Here is a 21,231-nt window from a genome sequence, read left to right as displayed (position 1 = left end):
TCAATCTTTCACGCTTGCGCTGATACATTTGCGCCGATAAATTTGAGCGACGCTCCGGGCTTTGATCGAGCCGTACCGTTCCTGATTTGTCTCGCGCCTTCAGATCCGCCTTCATGCTTCGAGAAGAAGCAAAATATAAAGCAATCGTTCCGAAGGACCTAAATTACTACAGGATAAAGAACGAATAGAAAATTTGAATTTCGAAACAAAAAAGAGAGGGGTGCAACAAGAGGAATTCCCAGGGGGTCACCCATCCTAATACTGCTCACGCCCCAGCACGCTTAACTTCGGAGTTCTGATGGGATACGGTGCATTAGTGCTGGTATGATCGCACCCACAACGTTCCTTTCGCTTTATTCTTTTAAACTACCCCGTCCAGCGAAGCAGTGTGGCTTTTCTAGACCGGAATTCATTTTAAGCGTCAATTGAAGCATTTTCCTCTTATCCTTTTATTTATTTACTTTATATTTTTTTGTTATTGATTTGCACCCTGTTTTTTTCCATCATCCCGCAACTCTAAATTATCATGAAATCAATCCTTCACGCTTGCGGTGATACATTTGCGCCGACAAATTTGAGCGACGATCCGGGCTTTGATCGAGCCGTACCGTTCCTGATTTGTCTCGCGCCTTCAGATCCTCCTTCACGCTTCGACAAGAAGCAAAATATTAAGCAATCGTTCCGACAGAGCTAAATTACTACAGGATAAAGAACGAATAGGAAATTTGGATTTCGAAACAAAAAAGAGAGGGGTGCAACACGAGGACTTCCCAGGGGGTCACCAATCCAAGTACTACTCTCGCCCAAACACGCTTAATTTCGATGTTCTGATGGGATCCAGTGCATTAGTGCTGGTATGATCGCACCCGCCATATTCCTTTCGCTTTATTCTTTTAAACTACCCCGTCCTGCGAAGCAGTGTGGCTTTTCTAGACCGAAATTCATTTTAAGCGTCAATTCAAGCATTTTCCTATTATCCTTTTATTTATTTGCTTTCATATTTTTTTTTTGTTATTGATTTGCCCCCTGTTTTTTTCCATCATCCCGCAACTCCAAATTATCATGAAATCAATCCTTCACGCTTGCGCTGATACATTTGCGCCGACAAATTTGAGCGACGATCCGGGCTTTGATCGAGCCGTACCGTTCCTGATTTGTCTCGCGCCTTCAGATCCTCCTTCACGCTTCGACAAGAAGCAAAATATTAAGCAATCGTTCCGACGGAGCTAAATTACTACAGGATAAAGAACGAATAGGAAATTTGGATTTCGAAACAAAAAAGAGAGGGGTGCAACACGAGGACTTCCCAGGGGGTCACCAATCCAAGTACTACTCTCGCCCAAACACGCTTAATTTCGAAGTTCTGATGGGATCCGGTGCATTAGTGCTGGTATGATCGCACCCGCCATATTCCTTTCGCTTTATTCTTTTAAACTACCCCGTCCTGCGAAGCAGTGTTGCTTTTCTAGACCGAAATTCATTTTAAGCGTCAATTCAAGCATTTTCCTATTATCCTTTTATTTATTTGCTTTCATATTTTTTTTTGTTATTGATTTGCCCCCTGTTTTTTTCCATCATCCCGCAACTCTAAATTATCGTGAAATCAATCCTTCACGCTTGCGCTGATACATTTGCGCCGACAAATTTGAGCGACGATCCGGGCTTTGATCGAGCCGTACCGTTCCTGATTTGTCTCGCGCCTTCAGATCCTCCTTCACGCTTCGACAAGAAGCAAAATATTAAGCAATCGTTCCGACGAAGCTAAATTACTACAGGATAAAGAACGAATAGGAAATTTGGATTTCGAAACAAAAAAGAGAGGGGTGCAACACGAGGACTTCCCAGGGGGTCACCAATCCAAGTACTACTCTCGCCCAAACACGCTTAATTTCGAAGTTCTGATGGGATCCGGTGCATTAGTGCTGGTATGATCGCACCCGCCATATTCCTTTCGCTTTATTCTTTTAAACTACCCCGTCCTGCGAAACAGTGTGGCTTTTCTAGACCGAAATTCATTTTAAGCGTCAATTCACGCATTTTCCTATTATCCTTTTATTTATTTGCTTTCATATTTTTTTTTGTTATTGATTTGCCCCCTGTTTTTTTCCATCATCCCGCAACTCTAAATTATCATGAAATCAATCCTTCACGCTTGCGCTGATACATTTGCGCCGACAAATTTGAGCGACGATCCGGGCTTTGATCGAGCCGTACTGTTCCTGATTTGTCTCGCGCCTTCAGATCCTCCTTCACGCTTCGACAAGAAGCAAAATATTAAGCAATCGTTCCGACGGAGCTAAATTACTACAGGATAAAGAACGAATAGAAAATTTGAATTTCGAAACAAAAAAGAGAGGGGTGCAACAAGAGGAATTCCCAGGAGGTCACCCATCCTAGCACTACTCTCGCCCAAGCATGCTTAACTTCGGAGTTCTGATGGGATCCGGTGCATTAGTGCTGGTATGATCGCACCCGCCATGTTCCTTTCGCTTTATTCTTTTAAACTACCCCGTCCTGCGAAGCAGTGTGGCTTTTCTAGACCGAAATTCATTTTAAGCGTCAATTCAAGCATTTTTCTCTTATCCTTTTGTTTATTGCTTTCATATTTTTTTTTGTTATTGATTTGCACCCTGTTTTTTTCCCTCATCGCGCAACAATAAATTGTCATGAAATCAATCCATCATGCTAGCGCTGATACATTTGCGCCGACAAATTTGAGCGATGATCCGGGCTTTGATCGAGCCGTACCGTTCCTGATTTCTCTCGCGCCTTCAGATCCGCCTTCATGCTTCGAGAAGAAGCAAAATATAAAGCAATCGTTCCGAAGGACCTAAATTACTACAAGATAAAGAACGAATAGAAAATTTGAATTTCGAAACAAAAAAGAAAGGGGTGCAACAAGAGGAATTCCCAGGGGGTCACCCATCCTAATACTGCTCACGCCCAAGCACGCTTAACTTCGGAGTTCTGATGGGATACGGTGCATTAGTGCTGGTATGATCGCACCCACAACGTTCCTTTCGATTTATTCTTTTAAACTACCCCGTCCTGCGAAGCAGTGCGGCTTTTCTAGACCGAAATTCATTTTAAGCGTCAATTCAAGCATTTACCTATTATCCTTTTATTTATTTGCTTTCATATTTTTTTTTTGTTATTGATTTGCCCCCTATTTTTTTCCATCATCCCGCAACTCTAAATTATCATGAAATCAATCCTTCACGCTTGCGCTGATACATTTGCGCCGACAAATTTGAGCGATGATCCGGGCTTTGATCGAGCCGTACCGTTCCTGATTTGTCTCGCGCCTTCAGATCCTCCTTCACGCTTCGACAAGAAGCAAAATATTAAGCAATCGTTCCGACAGAGCTAAATTACTACAGGATAAAGAACGAATAGGAAATTTGGATTTCGAAACAAAAAAGAGAGGGGTGCAACACGAGGACTTCCCAGGGGGTCACCAATCCAAGTACTACTCTCGCCCAAACACGCTTAATTTCGAAGTTCTGATGGGATCCGGTGCATTAGTGCTGGTATGATCGCACCCGCCATATTCCTTTCGCTTTATTCTTTTAAACTACCCCGTCCTGCGAAGCAGTGTGGCTTTTCTAGACCGAAATTCATTTTAAGCGTCAATTCAAGCATTTTCCTATTATCCTTTTATTTATTTGCTTTCATATTTTTTTTTTTGTTATTGATTTGCCCCCTGTTTTTTTCCATCATCCCGCAACTCCAAATTATCATGAAATCAATCCTTCACGCTTGCGCTGATACATTTGCGCCGACAAATTTGAGCGACGATCCGGGCTTTGATCGAGCCGTACCGTTCCTGATTTGTCTCGCGCCTTCAGATCCTCCTTCACGCTTCGACAAGAAGCAAAATATTAAGCAATCGTTCCGACAGAGCTAAATTACTACAGGATAAAGAACGAATAGGAAATTTGGATTTCGAAACAAAAAAGAGAGGGGTGCAACACGAGGACTTCCCAGGGGGTCACCAATCCAAGTACTACTCTCGCCCAAACACGCTTAATTTCGAAGTTCTGATGGGATCCGGTGCATTAGTGCTGGTATGATCGCACCCGCCATATTCCTTTCGCTTTATTCTTTTAAACTACCCCGTCCTGCGAAGCAGTGTGGCTTTTCTAGACCGAAATTCATTTTAAGCGTCAATTCAAGCATTTTCCTATTATCCTTTTATTTATTTGCTTTCATATTTTTTTTTGTTATTGATTTGCCCCCTGTTTTTTTCCATCATCCCGCAACTCTAAATTATCATGAAATCAATCCTTCACGCTTGCGCTGATACATTTGCGCCGACAAATTTGAGCGACGATCCGGGCTTTGATCCAGCCGTACCGTTCCTGATTTGTCTCGCGCCTTCAGATCCTCCTTCACGCTTCGACAAGAAGCAAAATATTAAGCAATCGTTCCGACGAAGCTAAATTACTACAGGATAAAGAACGAATAGGAAATTTGGATTTCGAAACAAAAAAGAGAGGGGTGCAACACGAGGACTTCCCAGGGGGTCACCAATCCAAGTACTACTCTCGCCCAAACACGCTTAATTTCGAAGTTCTGATGGGATCCGGTGCATTAGTGCTGGTATGATCGCACCCGCCATATTCCTTTCGCTTTATTCTTTTAAACTACCCCGTCCTGCGAAGCAGTGTGGCTTTTCTAGACCGAAATTCATTTTAAGCGTCAATTCACGCATTTTCCTATTATCCTTTTATTTATTTGCTTTCATATTTTTTTTTGTTATTGATTTGCCCCCTGTTTTTTTCCATCATCCCGCAACTCTAAATTATCATGAAATCAATCCTTCACGCTTGCGCTGATACATTTGCGCCGACAAATTTGAGCGACGATCCGGGCTTTGATCGAGCCGTACTGTTCCTGATTTGTCTCGCGCCTTCAGATCCTCCTTCACGCTTCGACAAGAAGCAAAATATTAAGCAATCGTTCCGACGGAGCTAAATTACTACAGGATAAAGAACGAATAGAAAATTTGAATTTCGAAACAAAAAAGAGAGGGGTGCAACAAGAGGAATTCCCAGGAGGTCACCCATCCTAGCACTACTCTCGCCCAAGCATGCTTAACTTCGGAGTTCTGATGGGATCCGGTGCATTAGTGCTGGTATGATCGCACCCGCCATGTTCCTTTCGCTTTATTCTTTTAAACTACCCCGTCCTGCGAAGCAGTGTGGCTTTTCTAGACCGAAATTCATTTTAAGCGTCAATTCAAGCATTTTTCTCTTATCCTTTTGTTTATTGCTTTCATATTTTTTTTTGTTATTGATTTGCACCCTGTTTTTTTCCCTCATCGCGCAACAATAAATTGTCATGAAATCAATCCATCATGCTAGCGCTGATACATTTGCGCCGACAAATTTGAGCGATGATCCGGGCTTTGATCGAGCCGTACCGTTCCTGATTTCTCTCGCGCCTTCAGATCCGCCTTCATGCTTCGAGAAGAAGCAAAATATAAAGCAATCGTTCCGAAGGACCTAAATTACTACAAGATAAAGAACGAATAGAAAATTTGAATTTCGAAACAAAAAAGAAAGGGGTGCAACAAGAGGAATTCCCAGGGGGTCACCCATCCTAATACTGCTCACGCCCAAGCACGCTTAACTTCGGAGTTCTGATGGGATACGGTGCATTAGTGCTGGTATGATCGCACCCACAACGTTCCTTTCGATTTATTCTTTTAAACTACCCCGTCCTGCGAAGCAGTGCGGCTTTTCTAGACCGAAATTCATTTTAAGCATCAATTCAAGCATTTACCTATTATCCTTTTATTTATTTGCTTTCATATTTTTTTTTTGTTATTGATTTGCCCCCTATTTTTTTCCATCATCCCGCAACTCTAAATTATCATGAAATCAATCCTTCACGCTTGCGCTGATACATTTGCGCCGACAAATTTGAGCGACGATCCGGGCTTTGATCGAGCCGTACCGTTCCTGATTTGTCTCGCGCCTTCAGGTCCTCCTTCACGCTTCGACAAGAAGCAAAATATTAAGCAATCGTTCCGACGGAGCTAAATTACTACAGGATAAAGAACGAATAGGAACTTTGGATTTCGAAACAAAAAAGAGAGGGGTGCAACACGAGGACTTCCCAGGGGGTCACCAATCCAAGTACTACTCTCGCCCAAACACGCTTAATTTCGAAGTTCTGATGGGATCCGGTGCATTAGTGCTGGTATGATCGCACCCGCCATATTCCTTTCGCTTTATTCTTTTAAACTACCCCGTCCTGCGAAGCAGTGTGGCTTTTCTAGACCGAAATTCATTTTAAGCGTCAATTCAAGCATTTTCCTATTATCCTTTTATTTATTTGCTTTCATATTTTTTTTTGTTATTGATTTGCCCCCTGTTTTTTTCCATCATCCCGCAACTCTAAATTATCATGAAATCAATCCTTCACGCTTGCGCTGATACATTTGCGCCGACAAATTTGAGCGACGATCCGGGCTTTGATCCAGCCGTACCGTTCCTGATTTGTCTCGCGCCTTCAGATCCTCCTTCACGCTTCGACAAGAAGCAAAATATTAAGCAATCGTTCCGACGAAGCTAAATTACTACAGGATAAAGAACGAATAGGAAATTTGGATTTCGAAACAAAAAAGAGAGGGGTGCAACACGAGGACTTCCCAGGGGGTCACCAATCCAAGTACTACTCTCGCCCAAACACGCTTAATTTCGAAGTTCTGATGGGATCCGGTGCATTAGTGCTGGTATGATCGCACCCGCCATATTCCTTTCGCTTTATTCTTTTAAACTACCCCGTCCTGCGAAGCAGTGTGGCTTTTCTAGACCGAAATTCATTTTAAGCGTCAATTCACGCATTTTCCTATTATCCTTTTATTTATTTGCTTTCATATTTTTTTTTGTTATTGATTTGCCCCCTGTTTTTTTCCATCATCCCGCAACTCTAAATTATCATGAAATCAATCCTTCACGCTTGCGCTGATACATTTGCGCCGACAAATTTGAGCGACGATCCGGGCTTTGATCGAGCCGTACTGTTCCTGATTTGTCTCGCGCCTTCAGATCCTCCTTCACGCTTCGACAAGAAGCAAAATATTAAGCAATCGTTCCGACGGAGCTAAATTACTACAGGATAAAGAACGAATAGAAAATTTGAATTTCGAAACAAAAAAGAGAGGGGTGCAACAAGAGGAATTCCCAGGAGGTCACCCATCCTAGCACTACTCTCGCCCAAGCATGCTTAACTTCGGAGTTCTGATGGGATCCGGTGCATTAGTGCTGGTATGATCGCACCCGCCATGTTCCTTTCGCTTTATTCTTTTAAACTACCCCGTCCTGCGAAGCAGTGTGGCTTTTCTAGACCGAAATTCATTTTAAGCGTCAATTCAAGCATTTTTCTCTTATCCTTTTGTTTATTGCTTTCATATTTTTTTTTGTTATTGATTTGCACCCTGTTTTTTTCCCTCATCGCGCAACAATAAATTGTCATGAAATCAATCCATCATGCTAGCGCTGATACATTTGCGCCGACAAATTTGAGCGATGATCCGGGCTTTGATCGAGCCGTACCGTTCCTGATTTCTCTCGCGCCTTCAGATCCGCCTTCATGCTTCGAGAAGAAGCAAAATATAAAGCAATCGTTCCGAAGGACCTAAATTACTACAAGATAAAGAACGAATAGAAAATTTGAATTTCGAAACAAAAAAGAAAGGGGTGCAACAAGAGGAATTCCCAGGGGGTCACCCATCCTAATACTGCTCACGCCCAAGCACGCTTAACTTCGGAGTTCTGATGGGATACGGTGCATTAGTGCTGGTATGATCGCACCCACAACGTTCCTTTCGATTTATTCTTTTAAACTACCCCGTCCTGCGAAGCAGTGCGGCTTTTCTAGACCGAAATTCATTTTAAGCATCAATTCAAGCATTTACCTATTATCCTTTTATTTATTTGCTTTCATATTTTTTTTTTGTTATTGATTTGCCCCCTATTTTTTTCCATCATCCCGCAACTCTAAATTATCATGAAATCAATCCTTCACGCTTGCGCTGATACATTTGCGCCGACAAATTTGAGCGACGATCCGGGCTTTGATCGAGCCGTACCGTTCCTGATTTGTCTCGCGCCTTCAGGTCCTCCTTCACGCTTCGACAAGAAGCAAAATATTAAGCAATCGTTCCGACGGAGCTAAATTACTACAGGATAAAGAACGAATAGGAACTTTGGATTTCGAAACAAAAAAGAGAGGGGTGCAACACGAGGACTTCCCAGGGGGTCACCAATCCAAGTACTACTCTCGCCCAAACACGCTTAATTTCGAAGTTCTGATGGGATCCGGTGCATTAGTGCTGGTATGATCGCACCCGCCATATTCCTTTCGCTTTATTCTTTTAAACTACCCCGTCCTGCGAAGCAGTGTGGCTTTTCTAGACTGAAATTCATTTTAAGCGTCAATTCAAGCATTTTCCTATTATCCTTTTATTTATTTGCTTTCATATTTTTTTTTGTTATTGATTTGCCCCCTGTTTTTTTCCATCATCCCGCAACTCTAAATTATCATGAAATCAATCCTTCACGCTTGCGCTGATACATTTGCGCCGACAAATTTGAGCGACGATCCGGGCTTTGATCGAGCCGTACCGTTCCTGATTTGTCTCGCGCCTACAGATCCTCCTTCACGCTTCGACAAGAAGCAAAATATTAAGCAATCGTTCCGACGGAGCTAAATTACTACAGGATAAAGAACGAATAGAAAATTTGAATTTCGAAACAAAAAAGAGAGGGGTGCAACAAGAGGAATTCCCAGGAGGTCACCCATCCTAGCACTACTCTCGCCCAAGCATGCTTAACTTCGGAGTTCTGATGGGATCCGGTGCATTAGTGCTGGTATGATCGCACCCGCCATGTTCCTTTCGCTTTATTCTTTTAAACTACCCCGTCCTGCGAAGCAGTGTGGCTTTTCTAGACCGAAATTCATTTTAAGCGTCAATTCAAGCATTTTTCTCTTATCCTTTTGTTTATTGCTTTCATATTTTTTTTTGTTATTGATTTGCACCCTGTTTTTTTCCCTCATCGCGCAACAATAAATTGTCATGAAATCAATCCATCATGCTAGCGCTGATACATTTGCGCCGACAAATTTGAGCGATGATCCGGGCTTTGATCGAGCCGTACCGTTCCTGATTTCTCTCGCGCCTTCAGATCCGCCTTCATGCTTCGAGAAGAAGCAAAATATAAAGCAATCGTTCCGAAGGACCTAAATTACTACAAGATAAAGAACGAATAGAAAATTTGAATTTCGAAACAAAAAAGAAAGGGGTGCAACAAGAGGAATTCCCAGGGGGTCACCCATCCTAATACTGCTCACGCCCAAGCACGCTTAACTTCGGAGTTCTGATGGGATACGGTGCATTAGTGCTGGTATGATCGCACCCACAACGTTCCTTTCGATTTATTCTTTTAAACTACCCCGTCCTGCGAAGCAGTGCGGCTTTTCTAGACCGAAATTCATTTTAAGCATCAATTCAAGCATTTACCTATTATCCTTTTATTTATTTGCTTTCATATTTTTTTTTTGTTATTGATTTGCCCCCTATTTTTTTCCATCATCCCGCAACTCTAAATTATCATGAAATCAATCCTTCACGCTTGCGCTGATACATTTGCGCCGACAAATTTGAGCGACGATCCGGGCTTTGATCGAGCCGTACCGTTCCTGATTTGTCTCGCGCCTTCAGGTCCTCCTTCACGCTTCGACAAGAAGCAAAATATTAAGCAATCGTTCCGACGGAGCTAAATTACTACAGGATAAAGAACGAATAGGAACTTTGGATTTCGAAACAAAAAAGAGAGGGGTGCAACACGAGGACTTCCCAGGGGGTCACCAATCCAAGTACTACTCTCGCCCAAACACGCTTAATTTCGAAGTTCTGATGGGATCCGGTGCATTAGTGCTGGTATGATCGCACCCGCCATATTCCTTTCGCTTTATTCTTTTAAACTACCCCGTCCTGCGAAGCAGTGTGGCTTTTCTAGACCGAAATTCATTTTAAGCGTCAATTCAAGCATTTTCCTATTATCCTTTTATTTATTTGCTTTCATATTTTTTTTTGTTATTGATTTGCCCCCTGTTTTTTTCCATCATCCCGCAACTCTAAATTATCATGAAATCAATCCTTCACGCTTGCGCTGATACATTTGCGCCGACAAATTTGAGCGACGATCCGGGCTTTGATCGAGCCGTACCGTTCCTGATTTGTCTCGCGCCTACAGATCCTCCTTCACGCTTCGACAAGAAGCAAAATATTAAGCAATCGTTCCGACGGAGCTAAATTACTACAGGATAAAGAACGAATAGAAAATTTGAATTTCGAAACAAAAAAGAGAGGGGTGCAACAAGAGGAATTCCCAGGGGGTCACCCATCCTAGCACTACTCTCGCCCAAGCATGCTTAACTTCGGAGTTCTGATGGGATCCGGTGCATTAGTGCTGGTATGATCGCACCCGCCATGTTCCTTTCGCTTTATTCTTTTAAACTACCCCGTCCTGCGAAGCAGTGTGGCTTTTCTAGACCGAAATTCATTTTATGCGTCAATTCAAGCATTTTTTTCTTATCCTTTTGTTTATTGCTTTCATATTTTTTTTTGTTATTGATTTGCACCCTGTTTTTTTCCCTCATCGCGCAACAATAAATTGTCATGAAATCAATCCATCACGCTAGCGCTGATACATTTGCGCCGACAAATTTGAGCGCTGATCCGGGCTTTGATCGAGCCGTACCGTTCCTGATTTCTCTCGCGCCTTCAGATCCGCCTTCATGCTTCGAGAAGAAGCAAAATATAAAGCAATCGTTCTGAAGGACCTAAATTACTACAAGATAAAGAACGAATAGAAAATTTGAATTTCGAAACAAAAAAGAAAAGGGTGCAACAAGAGGAATTTCCAGGGGGTCACCCATCCTAATACTGCTCACGCCCATGCACGCTTAACTTCGGAGTTCTGATGGGATACGGTGCATTAGTGCTGGTATGATCGCACCCACAATGTTCCTTTCGTTTTATTCTTTTAAACTACCCCGTCCAGCGAAGCAGTGTGTCTTTTCTAGACCGGAATTCATTTTAAGCGTCAATTGAAGCATTTTCCTTTTATCCTTTTATTTATTTACTTTATATATTTTTTTTATTGATTTGCACCCTGTTTTTTTCCATCATCCCGCAACTCTAAATTATCATGAAATCAATCCTTCACGCTTGCGGTGATACATTTGCGCCGACAAATTTGAGCGACGATCCGGGCTTTGATCGAGCCGTACCGTTCCTGATTTGTCTCGCGCCTTCAGATCCTCCTTCACGTTTCGACAAGAAGCAAAATATTAAGCAATCGTTCCGACGGAGCTAAATTACTACAGGATAAAGAACGAATAGGAAATTTGGATTTCGAAACAAAAAAGAGAGGGGTGCAACACGAGGACTTCCCAGGGGGTCACCAATCCAAGTACTACTCTCGCCCAAACACGCTTAATTTCGAAGTTCTGATGGGATCCGGTGCATTAGTGCTGGTATGATCGCACCCGCCATATTCCTTTCGCTTTATTCTTTTAAACTACCCCGTCCTGCGAAGCAGTGTTGCTTTTCTAGACCGAAATTCATTTTAAGCGTCAATTCAAGCATTTTCCAATTATCCTTTTATTTATTTGCTTTCATATTTTTTTTTGTTATTGATTTGCCCCCTGTTTTTTTCCATCATCCCGCAACTCTAAATTATCGTGAAATCAATCCTTCACGCTTGCGCTGATACATTTGCGCCGATAAATTTGAGCGGCGCTCCGGGCTTTGATCGAGCCGTACCGTTCCTGATTTGTCTCGCGCCTTCAGATCCGCCTTCATGCTTCGAGAAGAAGCAAAATATAAAGCAATCGTTCCGAAGGACCTAAATTACTACAGGATAAAGAACGAATAGAAAATTTGAATTTCGAAACAAAAAAGAGAGGGGTGCAACAAGAGGAATTCCCAGGGGGTCACCCATCCTAATACTGCTCACGCCCAAGCACGCTTAACTTCGGAGTTCTGATGGGATACGGTGCATTAGTGCTGGTATGATCGCACCCACAACGTTCCTTTCGCTTTATTCTTTTAAACTACCCCGTCCAGCGAAGCAGTGTGGCTTTTCTAGACCGGAATTCATTTTAAGCGTCAATTGAAGCATTTTCCTCTTATCCTTTTATTTATTTACTTTATATTTTTTTGTTATTGATTTGCACCCTATTTTTTTCCATCATCCCGCAACTCTAAATTATCATGAAATCAATCCTTCACGCTTGCGGTGATACATTTGCGCCGACAAATTTGAGCGACGATCCGGGCTTTGATCGAGCCGTACCGTTCCTGATTTGTCTCGCGCCTTCAGATCCTCCTTCACGCTTCGACAAGAAGCAAAATATTAAGCAATCGTTCCGACGGAGCTAAATTACTACAGGATAAAGAACGAATAGGAAATTTGGATTTCGAAACAAAAAAGAGAGGGGTGCAACACGAGGACTTCCCAGGGGGTCACCAATCCAAGTACTACTCTCGCCCAAACACGCTTAATTTCGAAGTTCTGATGGGATCCGGTGCATTAGTGCTGGTATGATCGCACCTACCATATTCCTTTCGCTTTATTCTTTTAAACTACCCCGTCCTGCGAAGCAGTGTGGCTTTTCTAGACCGAAATTCATTTTAAGCGTCAATTCAAGCATTTTCCTATTATCCTTTTATTTATTTGCTTTCATAATTTTTTTTGTTATTGATTTGCCCCCTGTTTTTTTCCATCATCCCGCAACTCTAAATTATCATGAAATCAATCCTTCACGCTTGCGCTGATACATTTGCGCCGACAAATTTGAGCGACGATCCGGGCTTTGATCGAGCCGTACCGTTCCTGATTTGTCTCGCGCCTTCAGATCCGCCTTCATGCTTTGAGAAGAAGCAAAATATAAAGCAATCGTTCCGAAGGACCTAAATTACTACAGGATAAAGAACGAATAGAAAATTTGAATTTCGAAACAAAAAAGAGAGGGGTGCAACAAGAGGAATTCCCAGGGGGTCACCCATCCTAGTACTACTCTCGCCCAAGCATGCTTAACTTCGGAGTTCTGATGGGATCCGGTGCATTAGTGCTGGTATGATCGCACCCGCCATGTTCCTTTCGCTTTATTCTTTTAAACTACCCCGTCCTGCGAAGCAGTGTGGCTTTTCTAGACCGAAATTCATTTTAAGCGTCAATTCAAGCATTTTCCTATTATCCTTTTATTTATTTGCTTTCATATTTTTTTTTGTTATTGATTTGCCCCCTGTTTTTTTCCATCATCCCGCAACTCTAAATTATCATGAAATCAATCCTTCACGCTTGCGCTGATACATTTGCGCCGACAAATTTGAGCGACGATCCGGGCTTTGATCGAGCCGTACCGTTCCTGATTTGTCTCGCGCCTTCAGATCCTCCTTCACGCTTCGACAAGAAGCAAAATATTAAGCAATCGTTCCGACGAAGCTAAATTACTACAGGATAAAGAACGAATAGGAAATTTGGATTTCGAAACAAAAAAGAGAGGGGTGCAACACGAGGACTTCCCAGGGGGTCACCAATCCAAGTACTACTCTCGCCCAAACACGCTTAATTTCGAAGTTCTGATGGGATCCGGTGCATTAGTGCTGGTATGATCGCACCCGCCATATTCCTTTCGCTTTATTCTTTTAAACTACCCCGTCCTGCGAAGCAGTGTGGCTTTTCTAGACCGAAATTCATTTTAAGCGTCAATTCACGCATTTTCCTATTATCCTTTTATTTATTTGCTTTCATATTTTTTTTTGTTATTGATTTGCCCCCTGTTTTTTTCCATCATCCCGCAACTCTAAATTATCATGAAATCAATCCTTCACGCTTGCGCTGATACATTTGCGCCGACAAATTTGAGCGACGATCCGGGCTTTGATCGAGCCGTACTGTTCCTGATTTGTCTCGCGCCTTCAGATCCTCCTTCACGCTTCGACAAGAAGCAAAATATTAAGCAATCGTTCCGACGGAGCTAAATTACTACAGGATAAAGAACGAATAGAAAATTTGAATTTCGAAACAAAAAAGAGAGGGGTGCAACAAGAGGAATTCCCAGGAGGTCACCCATCCTAGCACTACTCTCGCCCAAGCATGCTTAACTTCGGAGTTCTGATGGGATCCGGTGCATTAGTGCTGGTATGATCGCACCCGCCATGTTCCTTTCGCTTTATTCTTTTAAACTACCCCGTCCTGCGAAGCAGTGTGGCTTTTCTAGACCGAAATTCATTTTAAGCGTCAATTCAAGCATTTTTCTCTTATCCTTTTGTTTATTGCTTTCATATTTTTTTTTGTTATTGATTTGCACCCTGTTTTTTTCCCTCATCGCGCAACAATAAATTGTCATGAAATCAATCCATCATGCTAGCGCTGATACATTTGCGCCGACAAATTTGAGCGATGATCCGGGCTTTGATCGAGCCGTACCGTTCCTGATTTCTCTCGCGCCTTCAGATCCGCCTTCATGCTTCGAGAAGAAGCAAAATATAAAGCAATCGTTCCGAAGGACCTAAATTACTACAAGATAAAGAACGAATAGAAAATTTGAATTTCGAAACAAAAAAGAAAGGGGTGCAACAAGAGGAATTCCCAGGGGGTCACCCATCCTAATACTGCTCACGCCCAAGCACGCTTAACTTCGGAGTTCTGATGGGATACGGTGCATTAGTGCTGGTATGATCGCACCCACAACGTTCCTTTCGATTTATTCTTTTAAACTACCCCGTCCTGCGAAGCAGTGCGGCTTTTCTAGACCGAAATTCATTTTAAGCATCAATTCAAGCATTTACCTATTATCCTTTTATTTATTTGCTTTCATATTTTTTTTTTGTTATTGATTTGCCCCCTATTTTTTTCCATCATCCCGCAACTCTAAATTATCATGAAATCAATCCTTCACGCTTGCGGTGATACATTTGCGCCGACAAATTTGAGCGACGATCCGGGCTTTGATCGAGCCGTACCGTTCCTGATTTGTCTCGCGCCTTCAGGTCCTCCTTCACGCTTCGACAAGAAGCAAAATATTAAGCAATCGTTCCGACGGAGCTAAATTACTACAGGATAAAGAACGAATAGGAACTTTGGATTTCGAAACAAAAAAGAGAGGGGTGCAACACGAGGACTTCCCAGGGGGTCACCAATCCAAGTACTACTCTCGCCCAAACACGCTTAATTTCGAAGTTCTGATGGGATCCGGTGCATTAGTGCTGGTATGATCGCACCCGCCATATTCCTTTCGCTTTATTCTTTTAAACTACCCCGTCCTGCGAAGCAGTGTGGCTTTTCTAGACTGAAATTCATTTTAAGCGTCAATTCAAGCATTTTCCTATTATCCTTTTATTTATTTGCTTTCATATTTTTTTTTGTTATTGATTTGCCCCCTGTTTTTTTCCATCATCCCGCAACTCTAAATTATCATGAAATCAATCCTTCACGCTTGCGCTGATACATTTGCGCCGACAAATTTGAGCGACGATCCGGGCTTTGATCGAGCCGTACCGTTCCTGATTTGTCTCGCGCCTACAGATCCTCCTTCACGCTTCGACAAGAAGCAAAATATTAAGCAATCGTTCCGACGGAGCTAAATTACTACAGGATAAAGAACGAATAGAAAATTTGAATTTCGAAACAAAAAAGAGAGGGGTGCAACAAGAGGAATTCCCAGGGGGTCACCCATCCTAGCACTACTCTCGCCCAAGCATGCTTAACTTCGGAGTTCTGATGGGATCCGGTGCATTAGTGCTGGTATGATCGCACCCGCCATGTTCCTTTCGCTTTATTCTTTTAAACTACCCCGTCCTGCGAAGCAGTGTGGCTTTTCTAGACCGAAATTCATTTTATGCGTCAATTCAAGCATTTTTTTCTTATCCTTTTGTTTATTGCTTTCATATTTTTTTTTGTTATTGATTTGCACCCTGTTTTTTTCCCTCATCGCGCAACAATAAATTGTCATGAAATCAATCCATCACGCTAGCGCTGATACATTTGCGCCGACAAATTTGAGCGCTGATCCGGGCTTTGATCGAGCCGTACCGTTCCTGATTTCTCTCGCGCCTTCAGATCCGCCTTCATGCTTCGAGAAGAAGCAAAATATAAAGCAATCGTTCTGAAGGACCTAAATTACTACAAGATAAAGAACGAATAGAAAATTTGAATTTCGAAACAAAAAAGAAAAGGGTGCAACAAGAGGAATTTCCAGGGGGTCACCCATCCTAATACTGCTCACGCCCATGCACGCTTAACTTCGGAGTTCTGATGGGATACGGTGCATTAGTGCTGGTATGATCGCACCCACAATGTTCCTTTCGTTTTATTCTTTTAAACTACCCCGTCCAGCGAAGCAGTGTGTCTTTTCTAGACCGGAATTCATTTTAAGCGTCAATTGAAGCATTTTCCTTTTATCCTTTTATTTATTTACTTTATATATTTTTTTTATTGATTTGCACCCTGTTTTTTTCCATCATCCCGCAACTCTAAATTATCATGAAATCAATCCTTCACGCTTGCGGTGATACATTTGCGCCGACAAATTTGAGCGACGATCCGGGCTTTGATCGAGCCGTACCGTTCCTGATTTGTCTCGCGCCTTCAGATCCTCCTTCACGTTTCGACAAGAAGCAAAATATTAAGCAATCGTTCCGACGGAGCTAAATTACTACAGGATAAAGAACGAATAGGAAATTTGGATTTCGAAACAAAAAAGAGAGGGGTGCAACACGAGGACTTCCCAGGGGGTCACCAATCCAAGTACTACTCTCGCCCAAACACGCTTAATTTCGAAGTTCTGATGGGATCCGGTGCATTAGTGCTGGTATGATCGCACCCGCCATATTCCTTTCGCTTTATTCTTTTAAACTACCCCGTCCTGCGAAGCAGTGTTGCTTTTCTAGACCGAAATTCATTTTAAGCGTCAATTCAAGCATTTTCCAATTATCCTTTTATTTATTTGCTTTCATATTTTTTTTTGTTATTGATTTGCCCCCTGTTTTTTTCCATCATCCCGCAACTCTAAATTATCGTGAAATCAATCCTTCACGCTTGCGCTGATACATTTGCGCCGATAAATTTGAGCGGCGCTCCGGGCTTTGATCGAGCCGTACCGTTCCTGATTTGTCTCGCGCCTTCAGATCCGCCTTCATGCTTCGAGAAGAAGCAAAATATAAAGCAATCGTTCCGAAGGACCTAAATTACTACAGGATAAAGAACGAATAGAAAATTTGAATTTCGAAACAAAAAAGAGAGGGGTGCAACAAGAGGAATTCCCAGGGGGTCACCCATCCTAATACTGCTCACGCCCAAGCACGCTTAACTTCGGAGTTCTGATGGGATACGGTGCATTAGTGCTGGTATGATCGCACCCACAACGTTCCTTTCGCTTTATTCTTTTAAACTACCCCGTCCAGCGAAGCAGTGTGGCTTTTCTAGACCGGAATTCATTTTAAGCGTCAATTGAAGCATTTTCCTCTTATCCTTTTATTTATTTACTTTATATTTTTTTGTTATTGATTTGCACCATATTTTTTTCCATCATCCCGCAACTCTAAATTATCATGAAATCAATCCTTCACGCTTGCGGTGATACATTTGCGCCGACAAATTTGAGCGACGATCCGGGCTTTGATCGAGCCGTACCGTTCCTGATTTGTCTCGCGCCTTCAGATCCTCCTTCACGCTTCGACAAGAAGCAAAATATTAAGCAATCGTTCCGACGGAGCTAAATTACTACAGGATAAAGAACGAATAGGAAATTTGGATTTCGAAACAAAAAAGAGAGGGGTGCAACACGAGGACTTCCCAGGGGGTCACCAATCCAAGTACTACTCTCGCCCAAACACGCTTAATTTCGAAGTTCTGATGGGATCCGGTGCATTAGTGCTGGTATGATCGCACCTACCATATTCCTTTCGCTTTATTCTTTTAAACTACCCCGTCCTGCGAAGCAGTGTGGCTTTTCTAGACCGAAATTCATTTTAAGCGTCAATTCAAGCATTTTCCTATTATCCTTTTATTTATTTGCTTTCATAATTTTTTTTGTTATTGATTTGCCCCCTGTTTTTTTCCATCATCCCGCAACTCTAAATTATCATGAAATCAATCCTTCACGCTTGCGCTGATACATTTGCGCCGACAAATTTGAGCGACGATCCGGGCTTTGATCGAGCCGTACCGTTCCTGATTTGTCTCGCGCCTTCAGATCCTCCTTCACGCTACGACAAGAAGCAAAATATTAAGCAATCGTTCCGACGGAGCTAAATTACTACAGGATAAAGAACGAATAGAAAATTTGAATTTCGAAACAAAAAAGAGAGGGGTGCAACAAGAGGAATTCCCAGGGGGTAACCCATCCTAGCACTACTCTCGCCCAAGCATGCTTAACTTCGGAGTTCTGATGGGATCCGGTGCATTAGTGCTGGTATGATCGCACCCGCCATGTTCCTTTCGCTTTATTCTTTTAAACTACCCCGTCCTGCGAAGCAGTGTGGCTTTTCTAGACCGAAATTCATTTTAAGCGTCAATTCAAGCATTTTCCTATTATCCTTTTATTTATTTGCTTTCATATTTTTTTTTGTTATTGATTTGCCCCCTGTTTTTTTCCATCATCCCGCAACTCTAAATTATCATGAAATCAATCCTTCACGCTTGCGCTGATACATTTGCGCCGACAAATTTGAGCGACGATCCGGGCTTTGATCGAGCCGTACCGTTCCTGATTTGTCTCGCGCCTTCAGATCCTCCTTCACGCTTCGACAAGAAGCAAAATATTAAGCAATCGTTCCGACGAAGCTAAATTACTACAGGATAAAGAACGAATAGGAAATTTGGATTTCGAAACAAAAAAGAGAGGGGTGCAACACGAGGACTTCCCAGGGGGTCACCAATCCAAGTACTACTCTCGCCCAAACACGCTTAATTTCGAAGTTCTGATGGGATCCGGTGCATTAGTGCTGGTATGATCGCACCCGCCATATTCCTTTCGCTTTATTCTTTTAAACTACCCCGTCCTGCGAAGCAGTGTGGCTTTTCTAGACCGAAATTCATTTTAAGCGTCAATTCACGCATTTTCCTATTATCCTTTTATTTATTTGCTTTCATATTTTTTTTTGTTATTGATTTGCCCCCTGTTTTTTTCCATCATCCCGCAACTCTAAATTATCATGAAATCAATCCTTCACGCTTGCGCTGATACATTTGCGCCGACAAATTTGAGCGACGATCCGGGCTTTGATCGAGCCGTACTGTTCCTGATTTGTCTCGCGCCTTCAGATCCTCCTTCACGCTTCGACAAGAAGCAAAATATTAAGCAATCGTTCCGACGGAGCTAAATTACTACAGGATAAAGAACGAATAGAAAATTTGAATTTCGAAACAAAAAAGAGAGGGGTGCAACAAGAGGAATTCCCAGGAGGTCACCCATCCTAGCACTACTCTCGCCCAAGCATGCTTAACTTCGGAGTTCTGATGGGATCCGGTGCATTAGTGCTGGTATGATCGCACCCGCCATGTTCCTTTCGCTTTATTCTTTTAAACTACCCCGTCCTGCGAAGCAGTGTGGCTTTTCTAGACCGAAATTCATTTTAAGCGTCAATTCAAGCATTTTTCTCTTATCCTTTTGTTTATTGCTTTCATATTTTTTTTTGTTATTGATTTGCACCCTGTTTTTTTCCCTCATCGCGCAACAATAAATTGTCATGAAATCAATCCATCATGCTAGCGCTGATACATTTGCGCCGACAAATTTGAGCGATGATCCGGGCTTTGATCGAGCCGTACCGTTCCTGATTTCTCTCGCGCCTTCAGATCCGCCTTCATGCTTCGAGAAGAAGCAAAATATAAAGCAATCGTTCCGAAGGACCTAAATTACTACAAGATAAAGAACGAATAGAAAATTTGAATTTCGAAACAAAAAAGAAAGGGGTGCAACAAGAGGAATTCCCAGGGGGTCACCCATCCTAATACTGCTCACGCCCAAGCACGCTTAACTTCGGAGTTCTGATGGGATACGGTGCATTAGTGCTGGTATGATCGCACCCACAACGTTCCTTTCGATTTATTCTTTTAAACTACCCCGTCCTGCGAAGCAGTGCGGCTTTTCTAGACCGAAATTCATTTTAAGCATCAATTCAAGCATTTACCTATTATCCTTTTATTTATTTGCTTTCATATTTTTTTTTTGTTATTGATTTGCCCCCTATTTTTTTCCATCATCCCGCAACTCTAAATTATCATGAAATCAATCCTTCACGCTTGCGCTGATACATTTGCGCCGACAAATTTGAGCGACGATCCGGGCTTTGATCGAGCCGTACCGTTCCTGATTTGTCTCGCGCCTTCAGGTCCTCCTTCACGCTTCGACAAGAAGCAAAATATTAAGCAATCGTTCCGACGGAGCTAAATTACTACAGGATAAAGAACGAATAGGAACTTTGGATTTCGAAACAAAAAAGAGAGGGGTGCAACACGAGGACTTCCCAGGGGGTCACCAATCCAAGTACTACTCTCGCCCAAACACGCTTAATTTCGAAGTTCTGATGGGATCCGGTGCATTAGTGCTGGTATGATCGCACCCGCCATATTCCTTTCGCTTTATTCTTTTAAACTACCCCGTCCTGCGAAGCAGTGTGGCTTTTCTAGACTGAAATTCATTTTAAGCGTCAATTCAAGCATTTTCCTATTATCCTTTTATTTATTTGCTTTCATATTTTTTTTTGTTATTGATTTGCCCCCTGTTTTTTTCCATCATCCCGCAACTCTAAATTATCATGAAATCAATCCTTCACGCTTGCGCTGATACATTTGCGCCGACAAATTTGAGCGACGATCCGGGCTTTGATCGAGCCGTACCGTTCCTGATTTGTCTCGCGCCTACAGATCCTCCTTCACGCTTCGACAAGAAGCAAAATATTAAGCAATCGTTCCGACGGAGCTAAATTACTACAGGATAAAGAACGAATAGAAAATTTGAATTTCGAAACAAAAAAGAGAGGGGTGCAACAAGAGGAATTCCCAGGGGGTCACCCATCCTAGCACTACTCTCGCCCAAGCATGCTTAACTTCGGAGTTCTGATGGGATCCGGTGCATTAGTGCTGGTATGATCGCACCCGCCATGTTCCTTTCGCTTTATTCTTTTAAACTACCCCGTCCTGC

General features: G+C 42.5%; 40 non-coding genes across 40 annotated transcripts; all 40 read right to left on the bottom strand.

Annotated features, from left to right (window-relative positions):
* Nucleotides 1–217: 217 nt before the first annotated feature.
* LOC140023938 (5S ribosomal RNA) lies at nucleotides 218–336 on the bottom strand. The gene has a single exon (XR_011827904.1). It is a non-coding gene; the product is annotated as a 5S ribosomal RNA (ribosomal RNA).
* A 413-nt stretch (nucleotides 337–749) lies between these two features.
* On the bottom strand, nucleotides 750–868 carry LOC140024890 (5S ribosomal RNA). Its single transcript, XR_011828866.1, has one exon. It is a non-coding gene; the product is annotated as a 5S ribosomal RNA (ribosomal RNA).
* A 417-nt stretch (nucleotides 869–1,285) lies between these two features.
* LOC140022834 (5S ribosomal RNA) lies at nucleotides 1,286–1,404 on the bottom strand. The gene has a single exon (XR_011826813.1). It is a non-coding gene; the product is annotated as a 5S ribosomal RNA (ribosomal RNA).
* A 416-nt stretch (nucleotides 1,405–1,820) lies between these two features.
* Nucleotides 1,821–1,939, bottom strand: LOC140022833 (5S ribosomal RNA). The gene has a single exon (XR_011826812.1). It is a non-coding gene; the product is annotated as a 5S ribosomal RNA (ribosomal RNA).
* A 416-nt stretch (nucleotides 1,940–2,355) lies between these two features.
* On the bottom strand, nucleotides 2,356–2,474 carry LOC140032397 (5S ribosomal RNA). The gene has a single exon (XR_011836323.1). It is a non-coding gene; the product is annotated as a 5S ribosomal RNA (ribosomal RNA).
* Nucleotides 2,475–2,889: 415 nt separating this feature from the next.
* LOC140023496 (5S ribosomal RNA) lies at nucleotides 2,890–3,008 on the bottom strand. Its single transcript, XR_011827464.1, has one exon. It is a non-coding gene; the product is annotated as a 5S ribosomal RNA (ribosomal RNA).
* A 417-nt stretch (nucleotides 3,009–3,425) lies between these two features.
* Nucleotides 3,426–3,544, bottom strand: LOC140022832 (5S ribosomal RNA). Its single transcript, XR_011826811.1, has one exon. It is a non-coding gene; the product is annotated as a 5S ribosomal RNA (ribosomal RNA).
* A 418-nt stretch (nucleotides 3,545–3,962) lies between these two features.
* On the bottom strand, nucleotides 3,963–4,081 carry LOC140022831 (5S ribosomal RNA). Its single transcript, XR_011826810.1, has one exon. It is a non-coding gene; the product is annotated as a 5S ribosomal RNA (ribosomal RNA).
* A 416-nt stretch (nucleotides 4,082–4,497) lies between these two features.
* On the bottom strand, nucleotides 4,498–4,616 carry LOC140022830 (5S ribosomal RNA). Its single transcript, XR_011826809.1, has one exon. It is a non-coding gene; the product is annotated as a 5S ribosomal RNA (ribosomal RNA).
* Nucleotides 4,617–5,032: 416 nt separating this feature from the next.
* On the bottom strand, nucleotides 5,033–5,151 carry LOC140032396 (5S ribosomal RNA). The gene has a single exon (XR_011836322.1). It is a non-coding gene; the product is annotated as a 5S ribosomal RNA (ribosomal RNA).
* Nucleotides 5,152–5,566: 415 nt separating this feature from the next.
* On the bottom strand, nucleotides 5,567–5,685 carry LOC140023495 (5S ribosomal RNA). Its single transcript, XR_011827463.1, has one exon. It is a non-coding gene; the product is annotated as a 5S ribosomal RNA (ribosomal RNA).
* A 417-nt stretch (nucleotides 5,686–6,102) lies between these two features.
* LOC140022828 (5S ribosomal RNA) lies at nucleotides 6,103–6,221 on the bottom strand. The gene has a single exon (XR_011826807.1). It is a non-coding gene; the product is annotated as a 5S ribosomal RNA (ribosomal RNA).
* A 416-nt stretch (nucleotides 6,222–6,637) lies between these two features.
* On the bottom strand, nucleotides 6,638–6,756 carry LOC140022827 (5S ribosomal RNA). The gene has a single exon (XR_011826806.1). It is a non-coding gene; the product is annotated as a 5S ribosomal RNA (ribosomal RNA).
* Nucleotides 6,757–7,172: 416 nt separating this feature from the next.
* LOC140032395 (5S ribosomal RNA) lies at nucleotides 7,173–7,291 on the bottom strand. The gene has a single exon (XR_011836321.1). It is a non-coding gene; the product is annotated as a 5S ribosomal RNA (ribosomal RNA).
* A 415-nt stretch (nucleotides 7,292–7,706) lies between these two features.
* Nucleotides 7,707–7,825, bottom strand: LOC140023494 (5S ribosomal RNA). Its single transcript, XR_011827462.1, has one exon. It is a non-coding gene; the product is annotated as a 5S ribosomal RNA (ribosomal RNA).
* Nucleotides 7,826–8,242: 417 nt separating this feature from the next.
* On the bottom strand, nucleotides 8,243–8,361 carry LOC140022826 (5S ribosomal RNA). Its single transcript, XR_011826805.1, has one exon. It is a non-coding gene; the product is annotated as a 5S ribosomal RNA (ribosomal RNA).
* A 416-nt stretch (nucleotides 8,362–8,777) lies between these two features.
* Nucleotides 8,778–8,896, bottom strand: LOC140032393 (5S ribosomal RNA). Its single transcript, XR_011836319.1, has one exon. It is a non-coding gene; the product is annotated as a 5S ribosomal RNA (ribosomal RNA).
* A 415-nt stretch (nucleotides 8,897–9,311) lies between these two features.
* On the bottom strand, nucleotides 9,312–9,430 carry LOC140023492 (5S ribosomal RNA). Its single transcript, XR_011827460.1, has one exon. It is a non-coding gene; the product is annotated as a 5S ribosomal RNA (ribosomal RNA).
* Nucleotides 9,431–9,847: 417 nt separating this feature from the next.
* LOC140022825 (5S ribosomal RNA) lies at nucleotides 9,848–9,966 on the bottom strand. The gene has a single exon (XR_011826804.1). It is a non-coding gene; the product is annotated as a 5S ribosomal RNA (ribosomal RNA).
* A 416-nt stretch (nucleotides 9,967–10,382) lies between these two features.
* LOC140032579 (5S ribosomal RNA) lies at nucleotides 10,383–10,501 on the bottom strand. Its single transcript, XR_011836505.1, has one exon. It is a non-coding gene; the product is annotated as a 5S ribosomal RNA (ribosomal RNA).
* Nucleotides 10,502–10,916: 415 nt separating this feature from the next.
* On the bottom strand, nucleotides 10,917–11,035 carry LOC140023765 (5S ribosomal RNA). Its single transcript, XR_011827731.1, has one exon. It is a non-coding gene; the product is annotated as a 5S ribosomal RNA (ribosomal RNA).
* Nucleotides 11,036–11,448: 413 nt separating this feature from the next.
* Nucleotides 11,449–11,567, bottom strand: LOC140022824 (5S ribosomal RNA). Its single transcript, XR_011826803.1, has one exon. It is a non-coding gene; the product is annotated as a 5S ribosomal RNA (ribosomal RNA).
* A 416-nt stretch (nucleotides 11,568–11,983) lies between these two features.
* On the bottom strand, nucleotides 11,984–12,102 carry LOC140023491 (5S ribosomal RNA). The gene has a single exon (XR_011827459.1). It is a non-coding gene; the product is annotated as a 5S ribosomal RNA (ribosomal RNA).
* A 413-nt stretch (nucleotides 12,103–12,515) lies between these two features.
* On the bottom strand, nucleotides 12,516–12,634 carry LOC140023968 (5S ribosomal RNA). Its single transcript, XR_011827934.1, has one exon. It is a non-coding gene; the product is annotated as a 5S ribosomal RNA (ribosomal RNA).
* A 416-nt stretch (nucleotides 12,635–13,050) lies between these two features.
* On the bottom strand, nucleotides 13,051–13,169 carry LOC140031976 (5S ribosomal RNA). Its single transcript, XR_011835901.1, has one exon. It is a non-coding gene; the product is annotated as a 5S ribosomal RNA (ribosomal RNA).
* Nucleotides 13,170–13,585: 416 nt separating this feature from the next.
* LOC140022823 (5S ribosomal RNA) lies at nucleotides 13,586–13,704 on the bottom strand. Its single transcript, XR_011826802.1, has one exon. It is a non-coding gene; the product is annotated as a 5S ribosomal RNA (ribosomal RNA).
* A 416-nt stretch (nucleotides 13,705–14,120) lies between these two features.
* Nucleotides 14,121–14,239, bottom strand: LOC140032392 (5S ribosomal RNA). The gene has a single exon (XR_011836318.1). It is a non-coding gene; the product is annotated as a 5S ribosomal RNA (ribosomal RNA).
* A 415-nt stretch (nucleotides 14,240–14,654) lies between these two features.
* LOC140023490 (5S ribosomal RNA) lies at nucleotides 14,655–14,773 on the bottom strand. The gene has a single exon (XR_011827458.1). It is a non-coding gene; the product is annotated as a 5S ribosomal RNA (ribosomal RNA).
* A 417-nt stretch (nucleotides 14,774–15,190) lies between these two features.
* Nucleotides 15,191–15,309, bottom strand: LOC140022822 (5S ribosomal RNA). Its single transcript, XR_011826801.1, has one exon. It is a non-coding gene; the product is annotated as a 5S ribosomal RNA (ribosomal RNA).
* Nucleotides 15,310–15,725: 416 nt separating this feature from the next.
* LOC140032578 (5S ribosomal RNA) lies at nucleotides 15,726–15,844 on the bottom strand. Its single transcript, XR_011836504.1, has one exon. It is a non-coding gene; the product is annotated as a 5S ribosomal RNA (ribosomal RNA).
* A 415-nt stretch (nucleotides 15,845–16,259) lies between these two features.
* LOC140023764 (5S ribosomal RNA) lies at nucleotides 16,260–16,378 on the bottom strand. The gene has a single exon (XR_011827730.1). It is a non-coding gene; the product is annotated as a 5S ribosomal RNA (ribosomal RNA).
* Nucleotides 16,379–16,791: 413 nt separating this feature from the next.
* LOC140022821 (5S ribosomal RNA) lies at nucleotides 16,792–16,910 on the bottom strand. The gene has a single exon (XR_011826800.1). It is a non-coding gene; the product is annotated as a 5S ribosomal RNA (ribosomal RNA).
* Nucleotides 16,911–17,326: 416 nt separating this feature from the next.
* LOC140023489 (5S ribosomal RNA) lies at nucleotides 17,327–17,445 on the bottom strand. Its single transcript, XR_011827457.1, has one exon. It is a non-coding gene; the product is annotated as a 5S ribosomal RNA (ribosomal RNA).
* A 413-nt stretch (nucleotides 17,446–17,858) lies between these two features.
* On the bottom strand, nucleotides 17,859–17,977 carry LOC140023967 (5S ribosomal RNA). The gene has a single exon (XR_011827933.1). It is a non-coding gene; the product is annotated as a 5S ribosomal RNA (ribosomal RNA).
* A 416-nt stretch (nucleotides 17,978–18,393) lies between these two features.
* Nucleotides 18,394–18,512, bottom strand: LOC140021961 (5S ribosomal RNA). Its single transcript, XR_011825943.1, has one exon. It is a non-coding gene; the product is annotated as a 5S ribosomal RNA (ribosomal RNA).
* A 416-nt stretch (nucleotides 18,513–18,928) lies between these two features.
* LOC140022820 (5S ribosomal RNA) lies at nucleotides 18,929–19,047 on the bottom strand. Its single transcript, XR_011826799.1, has one exon. It is a non-coding gene; the product is annotated as a 5S ribosomal RNA (ribosomal RNA).
* A 416-nt stretch (nucleotides 19,048–19,463) lies between these two features.
* On the bottom strand, nucleotides 19,464–19,582 carry LOC140032391 (5S ribosomal RNA). Its single transcript, XR_011836317.1, has one exon. It is a non-coding gene; the product is annotated as a 5S ribosomal RNA (ribosomal RNA).
* Nucleotides 19,583–19,997: 415 nt separating this feature from the next.
* On the bottom strand, nucleotides 19,998–20,116 carry LOC140023488 (5S ribosomal RNA). Its single transcript, XR_011827456.1, has one exon. It is a non-coding gene; the product is annotated as a 5S ribosomal RNA (ribosomal RNA).
* Nucleotides 20,117–20,533: 417 nt separating this feature from the next.
* On the bottom strand, nucleotides 20,534–20,652 carry LOC140022819 (5S ribosomal RNA). Its single transcript, XR_011826798.1, has one exon. It is a non-coding gene; the product is annotated as a 5S ribosomal RNA (ribosomal RNA).
* A 416-nt stretch (nucleotides 20,653–21,068) lies between these two features.
* LOC140032577 (5S ribosomal RNA) lies at nucleotides 21,069–21,187 on the bottom strand. Its single transcript, XR_011836503.1, has one exon. It is a non-coding gene; the product is annotated as a 5S ribosomal RNA (ribosomal RNA).
* Between the last annotated feature and the right edge of the window lie 44 nt (nucleotides 21,188–21,231).

Source organism: Coffea arabica, chromosome 11e (genome assembly GCF_036785885.1).
Source record: "Coffea arabica cultivar ET-39 chromosome 11e, Coffea Arabica ET-39 HiFi, whole genome shotgun sequence".
NCBI classification, from domain to species: Eukaryota; Viridiplantae; Streptophyta; class Magnoliopsida; order Gentianales; family Rubiaceae; genus Coffea; species Coffea arabica.
The sequence above is the reverse complement of the archived record's forward strand: the minus strand, read 5'-3'. Positions and strand labels throughout refer to the sequence as shown.